This window comes from Nicotiana attenuata, chromosome 6, assembly GCF_001879085.1.
Source record: "Nicotiana attenuata strain UT chromosome 6, NIATTr2, whole genome shotgun sequence".
Taxonomy (NCBI): Eukaryota; Viridiplantae; Streptophyta; class Magnoliopsida; order Solanales; family Solanaceae; genus Nicotiana; species Nicotiana attenuata.
The window spans coordinates 54,952,750-54,968,626 of NC_031994.1; positions in this window are offsets into that span (position 1 = coordinate 54,952,750).

Consider the following 15,877-nt stretch of genomic DNA (forward strand, 5'->3'; position numbering starts at 1 on the left):
AGTGTCGATTTGGGATTCGTCTGCTTTTTATCAATAAAATGAGGCATTTAGCATTCCAAGTTCTCCAAATCAACTTGTCGCTAGGCCTACCTCGGGCATAAAGAGGTCCCCAAATTAGGACACGCTTTACATTCCCGCACTATGTGTTTAAATATGGCAACATTTTTTATATAATCCTCACTAACTTGTTACCTTTTGTTTTTACTTTTTGTTTTTATTCCCCTCCCCAAAGGTTAGTTCGTGAACTCTGGAAACATCATCCTATTTCACGAGATCCAGGGGCCCTCCACCCACTCCTCCTCTTAGTCCTGTCAAAAACAAGAACAAAGGGAAGATGGAAGATCTGAACAACGCCAGAAAGGAGAACTCAACTGAACGGGTAGAGGTCACTCACGGTCATGGTACTCTGGTTCCCAAGGAAAATGAATCCCAACTGGAACAAAAGCTGCTGAAATTTCAGGAAGAACTTGATCAGGTCAGGAGTCTGGCAAATTTGTCATTTTCCCTCACCACTCCAGACATCAATTTCCCAAATGCTCAGAATCCTATACCTCCACAGAACATCCCGAAGCAGCCAAGCCATCCCGCTCCCCACCACCTCTGCAACACCTGCCATACTTCCAACAATACCCCGCTGCTCATTCTGGAACCACAAAACTCCACAAATGACCACTGCCACACCCACCATAATGCCCCCATCTACGTGGAGACTATGTCGCACTCCACCCAACCTATCTCAAGCACACCCGAGTCTGATGATAAAGATTTGCTTATCAAGAACCTGGCTGAAGAACTTAAGAAATTGACTAGCCGGATCTAGGGTGTTGAAGGAAACAAGGGAATTAAAGGGCTAAAATACGAAGATCTTTGCATACAGCCCGATGTCGAACTGCCCGAAGGGTACAAACCTCCTAAGTTCGAGATGTTTGATGGCACAGGGGACCCAAGGGTCCATTTGAGAACATACTGTGACAAGCTGGTTGGAGTAGAAAAAGATGAGAAAATCCGCATGAAGATTTTCATGAGGATCTTGAAGGGAGATGTTTTATCTTGGTACATTAGCCAAGATCCAAAGAAGTGGTGGAACTGGGTAAGCATGGCGTCCGACTTTATGGACAGATTCAGGTTCAACACGGAGAATGCGCCGGATGTGTTCTACATTCAAAATCTAAAGAAGGAGCCCACAAAAACATTCCGCGAGTATGCTACTCGCTGGAGGATCGAAGCTGCTAAGGTTAGACCTGCCTTAGAAGAAGAAAAAATGAACAAATTCTTCATTCGGGCTCAAGACCCACAGTATTATGAAAGGCTGATGATGATCGAAGGCCACGAATTTTCTGAAATTATCAAGTTGGGAGAAAGGATCGAAAAGGGCATCAAAAGCGGTATGGTTACGAACTTCGAGGCCTTGAAAGCTACAAATAAGGCCTTACATTCAGGAGTTGTGTCCAAGAAAAGGGACGTAGGAGCCGTAATGGTGGCACAGAGAACAAAATCTCCCGTCAAATACCAAACCTATCCAATGCCTCCACTCACATATCAGCCTACTCCAAACTACCAAGCACCCTCACCCTCCTACCTAACTCCACCACCCACTTATCAATCACCTCCACCTCCCACATATCAGCCTACTTCACCCAAATATTCCCAACCCGCGCATGTTTACCAAGCCAACAACACTCAACCATCCCACTACTATTCCCCTCCTACACGCCAAAACTTCTCTAGACATCGACCAAACTTTGACCGAAGGCCTCCAAAATAATACAAATCTATTGCTGAACCTATTGACCAGTTGTATGAAAGACTCAAAACTGCTGGTTACGTCACCCCTATCCCTGCTACTCCGGAGAACCCTTCTCAATGGGTTAATCCAAATAAATCTTGTGCATACCATTCCGGCATGAAAGGACACACCATTGACGAATGCCGTTCTCTGAAAAATAAGATCCAGACTTTAATTGATAACAAGTTTATAGTGGCAAAGGAACCTGCTCCAAATGTCTGCAATAACCCTCTGCCAGACCACAAGGGAGGAAGCATTCACATTATTGGAATAGAGGATGATTGGGATCCAAAGGGATCGATCGGTTTGATCACAGAAGGTGACGACCCAAAGAAACCAATAGTCACCCTTAATCCGATCGTAGTCCAGATTCAGCCTTCTGGGGACGCCGAGGTAAATATATCCGTGCCACTTAAGTTTGAAGCAACGCCCTCTGAAAAGACACCAGCACCAATTGAGGTTGAATTCATGTCTCCGGCAAAGGCACCTACACCATTCGAAGTTGCAGTTTTACCACCCAAGGTACAGGCTCCATTCGGAGTAAAGATAGCCACGCCAATTCCAGTGGCGATGTCAGCCATAACACCGTTCCATACAAAGGCTGTCCCTTGGGAGTATACAGCCGGGGCAAGAAGGAAAGGCAAGGTTATGTTCGGGGAAGCTATTGCGGCACAGGGTATGACGAGAACTGGTAGAGTTTATACCCCAGAACATCTGGCTGAGTCGAGCAAGCAGGCTTCTAGCCGGCCAACCATCACCGAGACCAGGCCAGATGATCTCTGGAGAAAGGTACAGGCCAAGGAATACTCGGTCATTGATCAGCTGAACAAAACGCCGGTGCAAATTTCTATCCTTGCTTTGCTACAAAATTCCGATGCACACAAGAATGCCTTGTTATGGGTGCTGAGTGAAGCATATGTGCCAAGCAACATCACCAGCGGAGAGATGGTTAACATGGTGGGACACGTATTGGAAAGTCACAAGATCACTTCTCATGAAGATGAGCTGCCACCAGAAGGGTTGAGTCACAACAAGGCTTTGCACATCACCGTGCAATGCGAAGATTATTTTATCACCAGAATCCTGATTGATGGAGGGTCCAGCCTCAACATTTGTCCATTGGTAACACTCAGGACGTTGGGTAAGGGACTGCACGAGATCAAGGACGGGGCAATCAACGTAAAAGCTTTCGACGGCTCCCAAAGGTCCACCATTGGGGAAATTAGTCTGTGTATGCAAATGGGGACTACTTAGTTCGATGTGGATTTTCAAGTAATAGACGTGCCGGCATCTTACAATCTATTGTTGGGACGACCATGGATTCATGCTGCTGGGGCCGTGGCATAAACACTACATCAGGCGGTAAAATTTGAGTGGAATCACCAGGAGGTGATCATTCACGGCGACGGTACCAATCCTATATACAGTCGCCAGACCATTCCGGCAATCGAAAGCAGAAGAAGGTTAGGTGGGGAGACCTATCACCACATCGAGCGATTCAACGCCGTTGGCAAGGACAAATGGTGGGACAACAAAATTGAAAGCATATTGAACTAGAGCGGATACGAACCTGGCAAGGGGCTTGGCAAGAACCTCCAAGGAATCGCTAAGCCCATAAAACTCAAGAAGCATGGAACCATCTTCGGTCTGGGATATGAGTATACGTGGAAAGAATTCAACGACTGGTCGCCACCATGGCGCGGTCCTTACTATCCATTAGAGCAGCCGATACCGCGCTTGGAACAGGCTTTCCAACCGGCCGAAGTTATCTATGGGTCAGAAGAAGAGGAAGCACTGGCAACAGTGAGGAATCTGTTCCTGGAAGACGATGAGATGGATTATTGTGTCATTTTCGAGGAGGAGGGGGAGGAAGGCCCTTCCATACAAGCTGTGAGTGGAGGAGCACGCCTCAATAACTGGACCATCAGAACCACCAGAGCCCGGCGAGCCTCGGGGTAGCAAGGTTGAACAAGCATCATGCACTATCTTTTAATTTTACTAGTTTTTCTTTCGCATTTTAAATTTACGCAATAAGATCTTCAATGTTCAAAACAGTTATGGAATTTGTCAAAGCATTTCAATTTTTTTTATAAATCAACACTCTTATTATTTTCTCTCATTACTCTACTTACACAGCATTACTATTACTTATCTTGACGAACTGATGACTGTGACATGCAATGAGACAACGCAACAAACGGATATAGATTCAGAGGAAGATGACATACCGGAGGAGATTGTTAAGGGAGTTGAGAATTTTGAAAACAGACCAAAGTCCAACCTGACAAGACAGAAATTGTTAATCTGGGGGACAAAGAGAATGTCAAAGAAACATGGATCAGCGTTCACTTATCGTCGTCAGAAAAGAAGGAATACATAGAATTTCTAAAAGAATATGAGGATATATTCGCCTGGTCGTATGACGACATGACGGGCCTGAGCACGTCTATTGTGGCTCACAAACTGCCAACCGATCCGACATGTTCGCCGGTAAAGCAGAAGCTCAGAAAGTTCAAGCCGGATATGAGTCTAAAAATCAAGGAGGAAGTCACCAAGTAGGTCAAAGCCAAGGTCCTCAGGGTAGTGGAATACCCAACGTGGTTAGCCAATATCGTTCCAGTACCAAAGAAGGACGGGAAGGTTAGAGTCTGTGTCGACTACCGGGATCTCAACCGGGCCAGTCCGAAAGACGACTTCCCCTTGCCAAATATACACATCCTGATCGACAATTGCGCCAAGCATGAATTGCAATCATTTGTGGATTGTTTCGCCGATTACCACCAGATTTGGATGGATGAAGAAGACGCTGAGAAAACGGCTTTCATTACGTCGTGGGGAATGTACTGCTACAAGAGGATGCCGTTTGGGATAAAGAATACAGGGGCCACCTACATGAGGGCTATGACCACCATTTTTCATGATATAATACACAAGGAGATCGAGGTGTATGTAGATGATGTTATAATCAAGTCCAAGAAGGCGACCGATCACATGGAAGATTTGAGAAAGTTTTTCAATAGGTTGCGAAGGTACAACCAGAAACTGAACCCCGCAAAGTGTGCATTTGGGGTTCCCGCTGGAAAATTACTTGGGTTTATTGTGAGTCGCTGAGGAATAGAGCTGGATCCATCAAAGGTCAAAGCTATTCAAGAATTGCCACCGCCGAAGAATAAGAAGGACGTGATGAGTTTCTTGGGGAGACTCAACTACATCAGCCGGTTCATAGCACAGTCTACGGTCATCTGTGAGCCGATATTCAAGATGTTGAAGAAGGATGCCGCCACCCAAGTGGACTGATGAATACCAGAAAGCTTTTGACAGTATTAAGGAATACCTGTCAACACCGCCAGTTTTGGCCCCGCCCGAGCCGGGTAGACCTTTACTACTCTACATTGCAATATTAGATGGTGCCTTCGGTTGCGTCCTGGGGCAGCATGATGAAACGAGGAGGAAAGAGCAGGCCATTTACTACCTCAGCAAGAAGTTCACTCTGTACGAAGCCCGGTATTCTCTGTTAGAGCATACCTGTTGTGCTCTGACTTGGTTGGCCCAGAAGCTGAGGCACTATTTCTGTGCCTATACTACATATCTCATATCAAGGATAGATCCTCTAAAGTACATCTTTCAGAAGCCTATGCCCACTAGCAAGCTAGCCAAGTGGCAAATCCTGTTGAGTGAATTCGACATCGTTTATGTAACCCAAAAGGCAATCAAAGGACAGGCACTAGCAGACCACCTTGCGGAAAATCCCGTAGAAGGAGAATACGAACCCCTGAAAATGTATTTCCCTGACGAGGAGGTATCATTCGTAGGAGAAGACATCGTAAAATCCTATGATGGTTGGAGAATGTTTTTCGATGGAGAAGCAAATTTCAAAGGAGTTGGCATAGGAGCAGTCCTAGTATCGGAAACCGGTCAGCATTATCCGGTGTCTGCCAAACTCAGGTTCCCATGCACCAACAATATGGCCGAGTACGAAACTTGCATCTTAGGGCTCAAGATGGCTATTGACATGAGCGTACAAGAGTTGCTAGTAATTGGAGATTCAGACTTACTCATACATCAGGTCCGAGAAGAATGGGCGACCAAGAACTCCAAGATACTCCCGTATCTGCATCACGTGCAGGAGTTGAGAAAGAGGTTCACAAAGAAGAATTCCGACATGTTCCCAGAATCCAGAATGAATTTGCCGATGCATTGGCTACCTTATCATCCATGACACAGCATCCGAACAAAAACTTCATTGATCACATCCCAATAAAGATCCATGATCAGCCAGCTTATTGTGCCCATGTTGAAGAGGAAGCAGACGGAAAGCCTTGGTTTCATGATATCAAGGAATATTTAGCAAAGGGAGAATACCCAGGGCTTGCAAATCCTGTCCAGAAGCGCACACTTCGGAGGTTATCCAACAACTTCTTTCACCGGGGAGGAATCCTATATAGGAGGATGTGAGCACGTGATTTTTTCCCTATATGAATTACTCCCATAAATTCAAAACAAAATAATGTCTTTCAGTGTTTGCAATTTTGTGAATTTTCGTGGCATTTTCTGTTAATTGTTTGCATTTGTATGCGCATATTTATTTTATTTAATGGAAAAAACAAAAGAAATATACGGGCATTTGCATTTAGGATTTTGATATTTTTAAAAATTAATTAGTAATTAGTCATTTTATAAAAAGGAAAATCACAAAAATAGTTCAATTTGCACGCTTTAATTTTTAGACTTGATTTTGTGTAGTTTTTGGTTAATTTGCCTTCGATTAATGGTGTTAATTGTCATTTTAGGTTTAATTAGTTTTTTTTAGTTAATTAAATTCTAGGAATTGACTTTGATTTTAATTAAATTTTGAAAAGAAAGGAAAAAGAAAAGGAAAAGAATTGTGAGATAATTTGTTTTGAAATAAAAGGAAAGAAATGAGAAATGTTAGGCTGTTCTTCAAAATCAAAAGCACAGGCCCAATTTCCCTCACACCCCTCAGGCCAAGCCCAAACCAATTAAAACCCATCCCAGGCCAGCCCTGAACGACCCAAACCCGGCCTGCCCCCCCCCCCCTTTAGTAAAAAACGACGTCGTTTGGTTAGTTTTTGATCTTGACCGTCCATGGCTCACAATCCAACGGTCCAAATTCGTTTGGCATATTTAATAAAAGTGTCCAAAAATCACCCAAACCCTAAAAAACATCTCTCACCCTCCTCGTACCCCCCCCCCTGTAACGCTGGCGTTACCACCACCGTCTCTCCGCCCTAAGCCGCCGGCCGGAAATCGTCTCTGCCAGCGGCGGTGCTCCAAATTACTCCAAAAACACACCACATGCTCTTCTCTTCCTCCTCTTCTCATATCTGCCACTAGTTCCGCTTAAATCCCAGCCCAGCCTCTCGAATTTTAGATTACAAATCCGGTGAAAACCCTAACTCGTCCAAACTCGCCCAAATTAATATCCTATAATCTCCCCGACCTCCTTTACCCAATCCCAACCCAAAATCCTTCAAAACCGTCTTCAAACCTTCATGTCTCGGATCTAGGGTTTCAGCCACATCTATTCTCATATGGTTCTAGATAATGTTACGCGTTTGTTTTGTCAAAAATGAACACATAATATTATCTAGAAACTGTATCAGAAGTCAATCGAGTGGGTATCAAATCCAAGTTCAAAGGTCCGGGTTCAAGGTCAAATTGGTAAGTTCTTCATGTTCTGTCCATTTCCTTCTTCTTCGTCTTGCATTATGATAAGCTAGGATCTCAAATTTGCTCCGAAATTATTTTCGTGAAGTTTGATCTGTGTTCGTTAGGGCTATTTGGATCAATACAGATTGTAGGTTTTAGTTTACTGCCTGTTCAGTCATTCAATTGGATTAGTGTAGTTTAACATAGTGATTAGCATTTCTGCCTCTGTTTAGTGCAGTTAACAGTCGTTGTTGATTTAAGAATCCAATAGTTTGTTTATTAGCCTATTTTCTTCTGATCTGTTTCAATTAATCTTGTGTGATTTGTTTAATATGTTTTAGTACTTCTTTTGGTTATTGTTGATGGTTAATCAATGGTTGTTGTTAATAATACTTTAGTTGTTAATTAGATGAATTTGGCCATAGCGGATAGATTTAATTAGGGTAGAAAGAGGACTAAAGTCATTTGGGACTATGATGGTAATTTCAGGGGTTTCAGGGGTGTTTTAGTCTTTAATAACAGGATAGAATGCTGTAGATTATAATAGAATCCTTTAAAATCTTCTAGAATAGGACTTTAGTTACAATTTTAGAAGTTCAAGGGTAGTAGCTTGAGGCACAAGTCAATAAATAGAGGTTTGAATAGAAATAAAAGGGGGGACTGTGTTGTAAAGTTAAAAATCTGAAATTTCCTCATTTGTGCCTATAAAAGGCAACATACTTGCCTTCATTCACAAGTTTGGGAGCCTCTGAAAATCCCCCCCAAACGGGTTCTTCAATTTTTCAGATCTGAAAACTGACATTCAAAATTCAAAAAAACAAAAACAATAGAAAACCTTCAAAAATCCAAAAAAAAGGGCTGTTTCATTAGAAATTTTAGGCTAATTTCGACTTTTAATTAGTGATTCTCATCTTCTAGTCCGATACTTGATTGCTGAATTTTTCTCTGAAGTATACGACTTAGTTTGGAGCAGTTTTGGTCTATTGAAATTGGTTTTGGTGAAGTTCTGGGTTGATGAAGGTTTTAAGTGGTGTTGGGTTCACTTTTGGGTCATTTAAGTGCTGTTTTGGTAGATTTGCTGTTTGAGTTTGGTTTGCTAAAACCTTTCTGGGCTACTGAAATTTTCTGGACTGCATTCGATCTCTATACTCGTGGTTATCACTGATTCCTGCTGCTGTGTCTGTTGTTTGCTCTTGCTGATCTTCATTTTCTCCTTGTATTGCAATCTCCAGGTACACATTTGTACACTCCGGGCTTTTGAAATGAAATTGAGGCTGAACCTCTGCTATGGATTTGCAATCTTAGTAGCTCTCTCACGTTGAGATAGAATTTTGTGATTTAATAGTTTGCTCATTGTAATCAATCTGTAATAACTTGGGACTGTTAAATAGTGGACTGTTAAACTAATTAGACGTATTCCTGGAAGTATGAGAAATCTGTAGTTAGCAGCTTAATTTGGTTGAGTTTGTGTGATACCTGTTTAGTTGAGAGTTATTTCGATTTCAACAAAAGAAAAATCAAATATAGCTGAATTTGCATTTGATTGTGAAAACTAGTTTGATTTCAAGCTGAACATGTGTTATGCTACAGTAGTTCGTATCTTTGTTAATATGTAGGTGTTAATAATTTTAGGATAATGGCTCAAATCAGTAGTCTACTTGAGTTAAATCATGCATCATCAGCTGGACTGATCTGAATTAGTTAACCTGCTCTTGAGTATTCTTAGAGTATGTTATATCTGATACGCGGGCCCAGGACGTTTGGGCCTCAAGATATCTGATATGCAGGCCCAGGTCCAGTGTTAACTTCCTTCACGTTTGGACTTGGGCCAAGGCCCAATGGGTGGCTTTGGTACAGAATTGTCCTTCGGTTTACCTTAGTTCGATAACAAATTATTTAGGATTTTTCTTGTGTTATTAGAGACAAATAAAAATAGAAAACTATAGTTGCTTTAGGATTAGCCCTTTTAATAGAATAAAAAATGAGACGAGCCTCGCCCAAAAATACATAAATTGCGGGGCCCTCATTAAATATTTTATTAAAAATATTTTAGAAATTCGGGACATGCCATTTAGCGAATTTTCATGGCTTCCCGCAAAAGTTAATAAGACGCTAGCCACTTTAGGCGCGCTTTTAATAATTTACCTTCTTAAATACGGGTGTGCATTTCATGCGACCCAAATCCAAATCCCAAAATGTTGAATAAGAGGTGTCAAGGATCCGGGTGCATTTCATGTGACGTGATCCAAAAACACGCTCTTACGGCATTCACTTTCATAAAAAACTAATTAAAAGCGGTTAAACAAATTTTTAAAATTGCACCATAGGATGACATGTATTAAAACCAGACTTTAGCCAAATATAGCAGTTGAGCGACTGTGCTAGAACCACGGAACTCGGGAGTGCCTAACCCCTTCTCCCGGGTTAGCAGAATTCCTTACCCAGATTTCTAGTTCGCGACTCTGAACTTCTTAATAAACGAATCCCGTTTCGATTGTCCTTTAATTGGAAAAACTCCTTTATTATACCCTTTACAGGGTGTAGTAGGTAAGAAAAAGGAGGTGTGACAGCTCTGGCGACTCTGCTGGGGACAAGAACCCAGAATTTCGATTCAGGGTTCAAGAATTCGAGCTCATTTAAATTGTTATATTTGGCTTTATCTGATTTTCCTACATGTTTCATGCCTTGTGTGCTAATTGTTTTACCGCTTTGATATTTGATTGAATTGTATATATAAACTGTTGCGAATCCCTTCCTCTCTCTGAGTCTTCCACATCATGGAGAAGGGTGCACTTCGTGTAGCTTCTCTTCTGTTTAGAGTCTTTTCCCATTTAGAACGAGGTTTGGATAAGTTGCAAAGCCGGCGGAGCTTCTGTATCCCCGGTACGCTGCCTCCCCCTCGGCCCGAGTTGTCCGCTCGAGTAAGCCAGGTCTAGACCAATAAACCTAGGGTTAAACCTAGAAGAACAAAACCTCATGCCGGATCCGTAGTAGGACGCTTGTTTGCATCATGTGCATTTGACTTAGGGGACTCAACACAGGGTTGGGTCCGTCTAGGACAGGTGACCTGAAATAATGGACCATCCTGATGCATCTTACGTGCTACTTGCGTATTTATTTGCTCGGCTTTGCACGTTGACCGGCTTGTCTAAATGAGCGAATGAAAATAAGCAGTGTTGGGACTAAATGAGGGTAACCGCTAGTTTTGAAAAATCAATGTCCAAGTAGTGCCGAAATGCTGCCGGATTTTTGAGAAATTGAAAAAAAAAAGGAAGAAAAGTAGTTTTTCTTTAATTTGTTTTGTTTACCAATGGAAAAGAAAAACCAGAAAGAATTTTATTTTTCAAATTAGTTTGTTTATTTGCCACTGAACAAGAAAACATAAAAAATGAATTTTGCTTTCAGAAATAGTGTGTTTGCCAGCAAAAACAAAAGAGTCTTGTTTTCAAAAAATAGTTAGGTTTATTGCCCGAACTACGCTGGTTTGATTCTCACTGGATGTGAGATACGTAGGCAACCCTCATCGGGTCCAACCACCCTTTTTCAAAAATAGCCAAAAATACCAAGACTTTAACTTTTTGTCAAAATAAGTCGGGTGCCGCCATTCTTGTTTAAAATAAGCCGAATGTCCCCAAAAGGGCGCCGGAAGGCTATTTTTGCAAGAACAGCCACCTTGAGTAATTTTTACATGGTTTACGGGCACAGCCTTAAAATCTCCCTCCCGGAAGTGCTGAAAGGCCGTATTTGCAAATCCAAGTCCTGTTTTCTAAATAAAGAATTTTTTGCACAAATAGCCATTTTTCAAAATAAATCATTAAAGTCCCCTAATAAATGTGCAGGGTGAATTCAAGTAACATCGAAACCTTCTCAGTCTTGCGCAGGCCGCGGCGATACCGAGAGATGCCCCGCGGGCCTCGGGATTTGAAGCTTTGATGTATTCTTAGATAGTCGAGTCTGTATTTCTGTTTTTGAGTCTGGTTTTTGTACTTTCCTTTTTGAGAAAAAGAAAAAAACAAATAGTCTGGTAGCTTTTGTAATCGCAGTTGTTATTAATGAAAAATTGAGAAAAATTCCCCAAAAAATTGTTTCCTTAGTTTCGCATTTATTTGCAAGAACTACGCTTGGTCTGATTCATGCGGGGTCATGATACGTAGGCAATCTCCATAGGATTCGACCGTAACCAAAAACAAAAAAATAAAAAGGGCAAATAAGAGAAAATAAAAAGAGAGCAAGAGAAAAGAAAGAAACGAGCGGAAAAACAATTTTGAGGAAATGAGAGAATAGGAAAAAAACCGAGGCAAAAGAAAAAAAGGAAAAGAGAAGAGAGGAAAATGAGAGTAAAGCAAAGAAAAGAGGGAAAGGCAAGAAACAAACAATGGAAAACGCAAGGGAAGAATGAGAGGAAAGGCATGGCAAATAAAGAAAAAGGAAAGCCGGGATGACGCATGCAACCAAGCGAAGTCATAATAGAACTGGTTAACTGCTTAGGTGCATTCATTCCCCAAATGTGCGGTTATCTATCCGTTAACGCTCTAACTGCTAACAAAGTTGTTGTTGATGATGAGTACAGGCAGGTGGTTTAGTTGTTTGTCATCCTGGCAACTCATTCCTACAACACCCGGTCAAAAAACAAACTGAACATGACAGGCCAAGAATCAGACACTAGTACCATGGACCCGTCAAAAGAGGTAGTGGTAGATGTCAAAGCAATGAGGGAAGAGATGTATAAGTTGAGGCAGCAGATGGCCGAGATGCATCAGGCCTGGGCTAAGGGTCAGTCGGCGCCAGTTTATCCCGCCAATCCAGCATATATCCCACCTTTGGCTCAGTCCCAGGAGCCTCCTACTGTGAATTCCTCGCCAATTTTCCCTTTCTACCAACAGAGTTATGGCACCACCTCCTATCCTCCCCAAGCTCCACTACCCAAACAAAACCTTCCTCCACCAATCACCCCTGTCTTTCTGGCGCCTCCAACTGCCACATTGCAAAGATCTTCCAGTGAGCCGTTGTTTCAAACTCACGACAGCCAGTACTACCCTCCTGAGCCTACCTTTAAAGCTCCCACTGAGCTCCCGGTGGAAACTGACAAGCCGCTTAAGAATCCGGAACAGGAAGTGATGTTTCAAAAAGTAATAAGCCTGGAGCAATCCTTCAGGAACATGCAAGGATTGGGTGGCCAAGTCAGTGCGGCCTACAAGGATTTGTGCTTGTTTTCCGATGTCCAGTTGCCAGTAGGATTCAAGCTACCCAAGTTTGACTTATATGATGGACATGGTGATCCGGTAGCCCATCTAAGGGGATTCTGCAGCAAAATAAGAGGAGCTGGGGGAAGGGACGAGTTATTGATGGCTTACTTCAGTCAGAGTCTAAGTGGTGCGGCCTCGGAATGGTACACTCGACAGGATCATGCTCGATGGTATACTTGGGACGATCTGGCCCAGGCGTTTGCATGCCACTTTTAGTATAATCTCGAAATTGTCTCAGACCGTCTGTCACTGACTAAAATTGAAAAAAAGCCCGGGGAAAGCTTCAGAGAGTACGGTTTCCGATGGAGAGAACAAGCGGCAAGAGTCGATCCTCCAATGAAAGAAAGCGAGATGGTTGATTACTTCTTACAGGCTTTGGATCCCACCTACTATGGTCACTTGGTGTCAGCAGTGGGAAAATCTTTCAACGAGGTAGTAAAAATGGGAAATATGGTGGAGGAGGGGCTTAAATCCAACAAAATCATGAGCTATTCTGCAATCAAGGCAACTACCCAGGCTATCCAGAGCGGCACTGGAGGGGTAGTGAAAAAGAAAGAAGATGTGGCAGTAGTTGAATCAAGAGCTTGGTCCAGGGGCCCATCACCATATTACAACCAACCTCGACCCCATCCCCAAACCTACCCCCACACTCCATATAGCCCACCACAACACTATCCCCACTTCTCTGTCTACCATGCCCAAACATACCCCCAACATCCTACCCATGCGCAGTGGCGCGCACCCACCCTACAAAATGCTTACCCAACTCAAAACACCTACCCACCCCCAAGAGCCTACAAGAATTCCCCTGGAGCAGGTTTGCGGGCCAGCCAAAATTTCAAGCAAGAGAGGGCACAGAAGCAGGAAACTTTCACCCCCTTGGGAGAGTCGTATGCAGACTTGTTTGAGAAACTAAAGCAATATAACCTGATTGCACCCATTCCTCCGAATCATGTGGACAAGCGTGCAAGAAGCTTTGATCCTTCTAAAAGGTGTGGATACCATTCCAATGCCCAGGGGCACGATATCGAAAGTTGCCAGATTTGAAAAGAGAGATAGAAAGAATGACTCAGGAAGGGATAATTGCGGTCCAGGACAGTGCCACCCAGAACATTGCACAGAAGCCTTTACCTGCACATGATGATTCACATTTTGTGGGGAAGATCCATGGTGACAGGGAGTATGAGAACCCTCTCGGAAACTTGTTGAATGGAGTCAATAATATTGGAATTGGTGTAAGGCTCCAGTCAACTATTGATGCGAAACTCAGTGTTAAGATGTTCATGCTTGGTAATTGGAAAGACACTCCATCTCTTGGAGTTTTGGTGGCTTATTTTGTTGTCATTACTGTTGTCCGGGTTATTTCAGGGTTGTAATCCGGATATTGTCTTGTGACTCAAACCCTTCTATCCTTTCACTTTGTCTTGTTTGTCTCGTCGTAGTAGCTTGTGTAGTGCTATTTAGGTTTGTTCAAGGGTTGTAACTCTAGTCTAGTTTGCTTGTTTCGTTGTTTAAACCCTTTCACCGTCAGTTTAATGCAATTCTCTGTTTCCCGCCATTTCTAGTCATTTTATCTGGTTCCTTTCTCCTTTTGCAATTCTTTTCATGCTGGTTCTGGTGACATGACATGCACGCATAATTCTCAGCCTGGTTAAAAATCAGTTTAGTAATGAAGCAATAAAACAATATTGAAGATGTAAGGACAGCCGAGGGATTTTGAAATCTCTTCGAGCCCAAATTGTGTGAAACTGGGGAAGGCAGAACATAAAAAAATACTGTTGAAATGCATCATGCCACATCGGTTTAAAACCAAAGGCAAGTTTGCCCCAAGTCTACAGGGGCCGCTCGTGGTACCGAGATTGTTGTCCAAATGGTGCTGGGTAATTGACAAATGCAGAAGGCAAATGTGTGGATATGGTTAGTAATTCTGATGCAATCAAAAGATGTTACGTATGTTTTCCCCATGTTTGTTTAATTGTGTAGTTTGTACTTGGCATGTTTTGGAGATTGGAATGACGAAGGCATTTTGTTCTGCTATCCAAACACTTTATCCTTCGTTACCCCTTTGAGCCTTATTTATTTTCTTTCATACCCCTCTTTCGGAATCAGGAGCAAAGATCAGAAACGCAAGCGTGAAAGATAAATAAAGGAAAAAGAGAAAAGAAATCAAAAGAGAGAGAAGAAAAAAGGAAGAAGAAAATAAAAACAAAAAAAAAAAGAAAAGCAAAAGAAAAGAAAAGAAAAGGAAAAGAAAGAAATGAAAAGAAAGAAAAGAAAAGTGGAAGAAAAGGAAAGATCACAACAACGAATGTAGTTTTATGTCCTGAACTACGTTTGACTTGATCCCGAAAGGGTACGTAGGCAGCCTCTCTCTGAGGTTCAGTCACACCGAATAAAAATCCAAGAGTCCCCAAGAAATAAACTGGGGCAGAAGTTGTGGTTGTTGTGGGAAATCTGATTCTGAAAGCTGTAATTTGGAACCCATGATGAAATTGTTTTGAGCCTTTAATACCCTTTCTTTATAACCCTATCCAAAAGCCCACATTACGGTCCAAAGGAAGACCTTCTGATCAGTCTTCGAGAGATGCCAAGTCAAGCGAGTAGAGGTGAATCATATCAGGGGAAACACTCCGGTCCAAACGAAGGAAATGAAGAATGAGAGAGTCTTGTTGATGAGAACCCTCACAGGTACCCCAAGGCGATGAAAGTTGAGAGAAATCAAAATGAGAGAGTCTTATTGGTGAAAACCTTCACGGGCACCATAAGGCGGCGGTGAGTTGAGAGAAAGACCAAAACGAGAGAGGCTTGATGGTGAAAACCCTACGGGCACCACAAGTCGAATAAGGATTGAGAATTAGATGGGAAATCACCAGACGAAGATTGTGAAAGACGACAGAGCAGCGAAGCCCAGTTTCACAGTTTGGGGGTATAATAGGAGCTGAACATCAGATTTGCCTAACAGAATAGGCCACAGGTGCATGTCAAGGTCGTTAGAGTCGGTATCCACATCTGATAGGTTTCTACTTTGTAGTTTTCTTGTTAGGAATCATCTCTTTCCATTGTCCTTCCACTATGTTCCTTTTGTCTTGTTTACTTCCTCCTCCTGAGTCTGTTTGGTCATAACAAGTGAGAAATGACTTCAAAATCTGCCACCAAGCTTTCCAATTGAACAAAA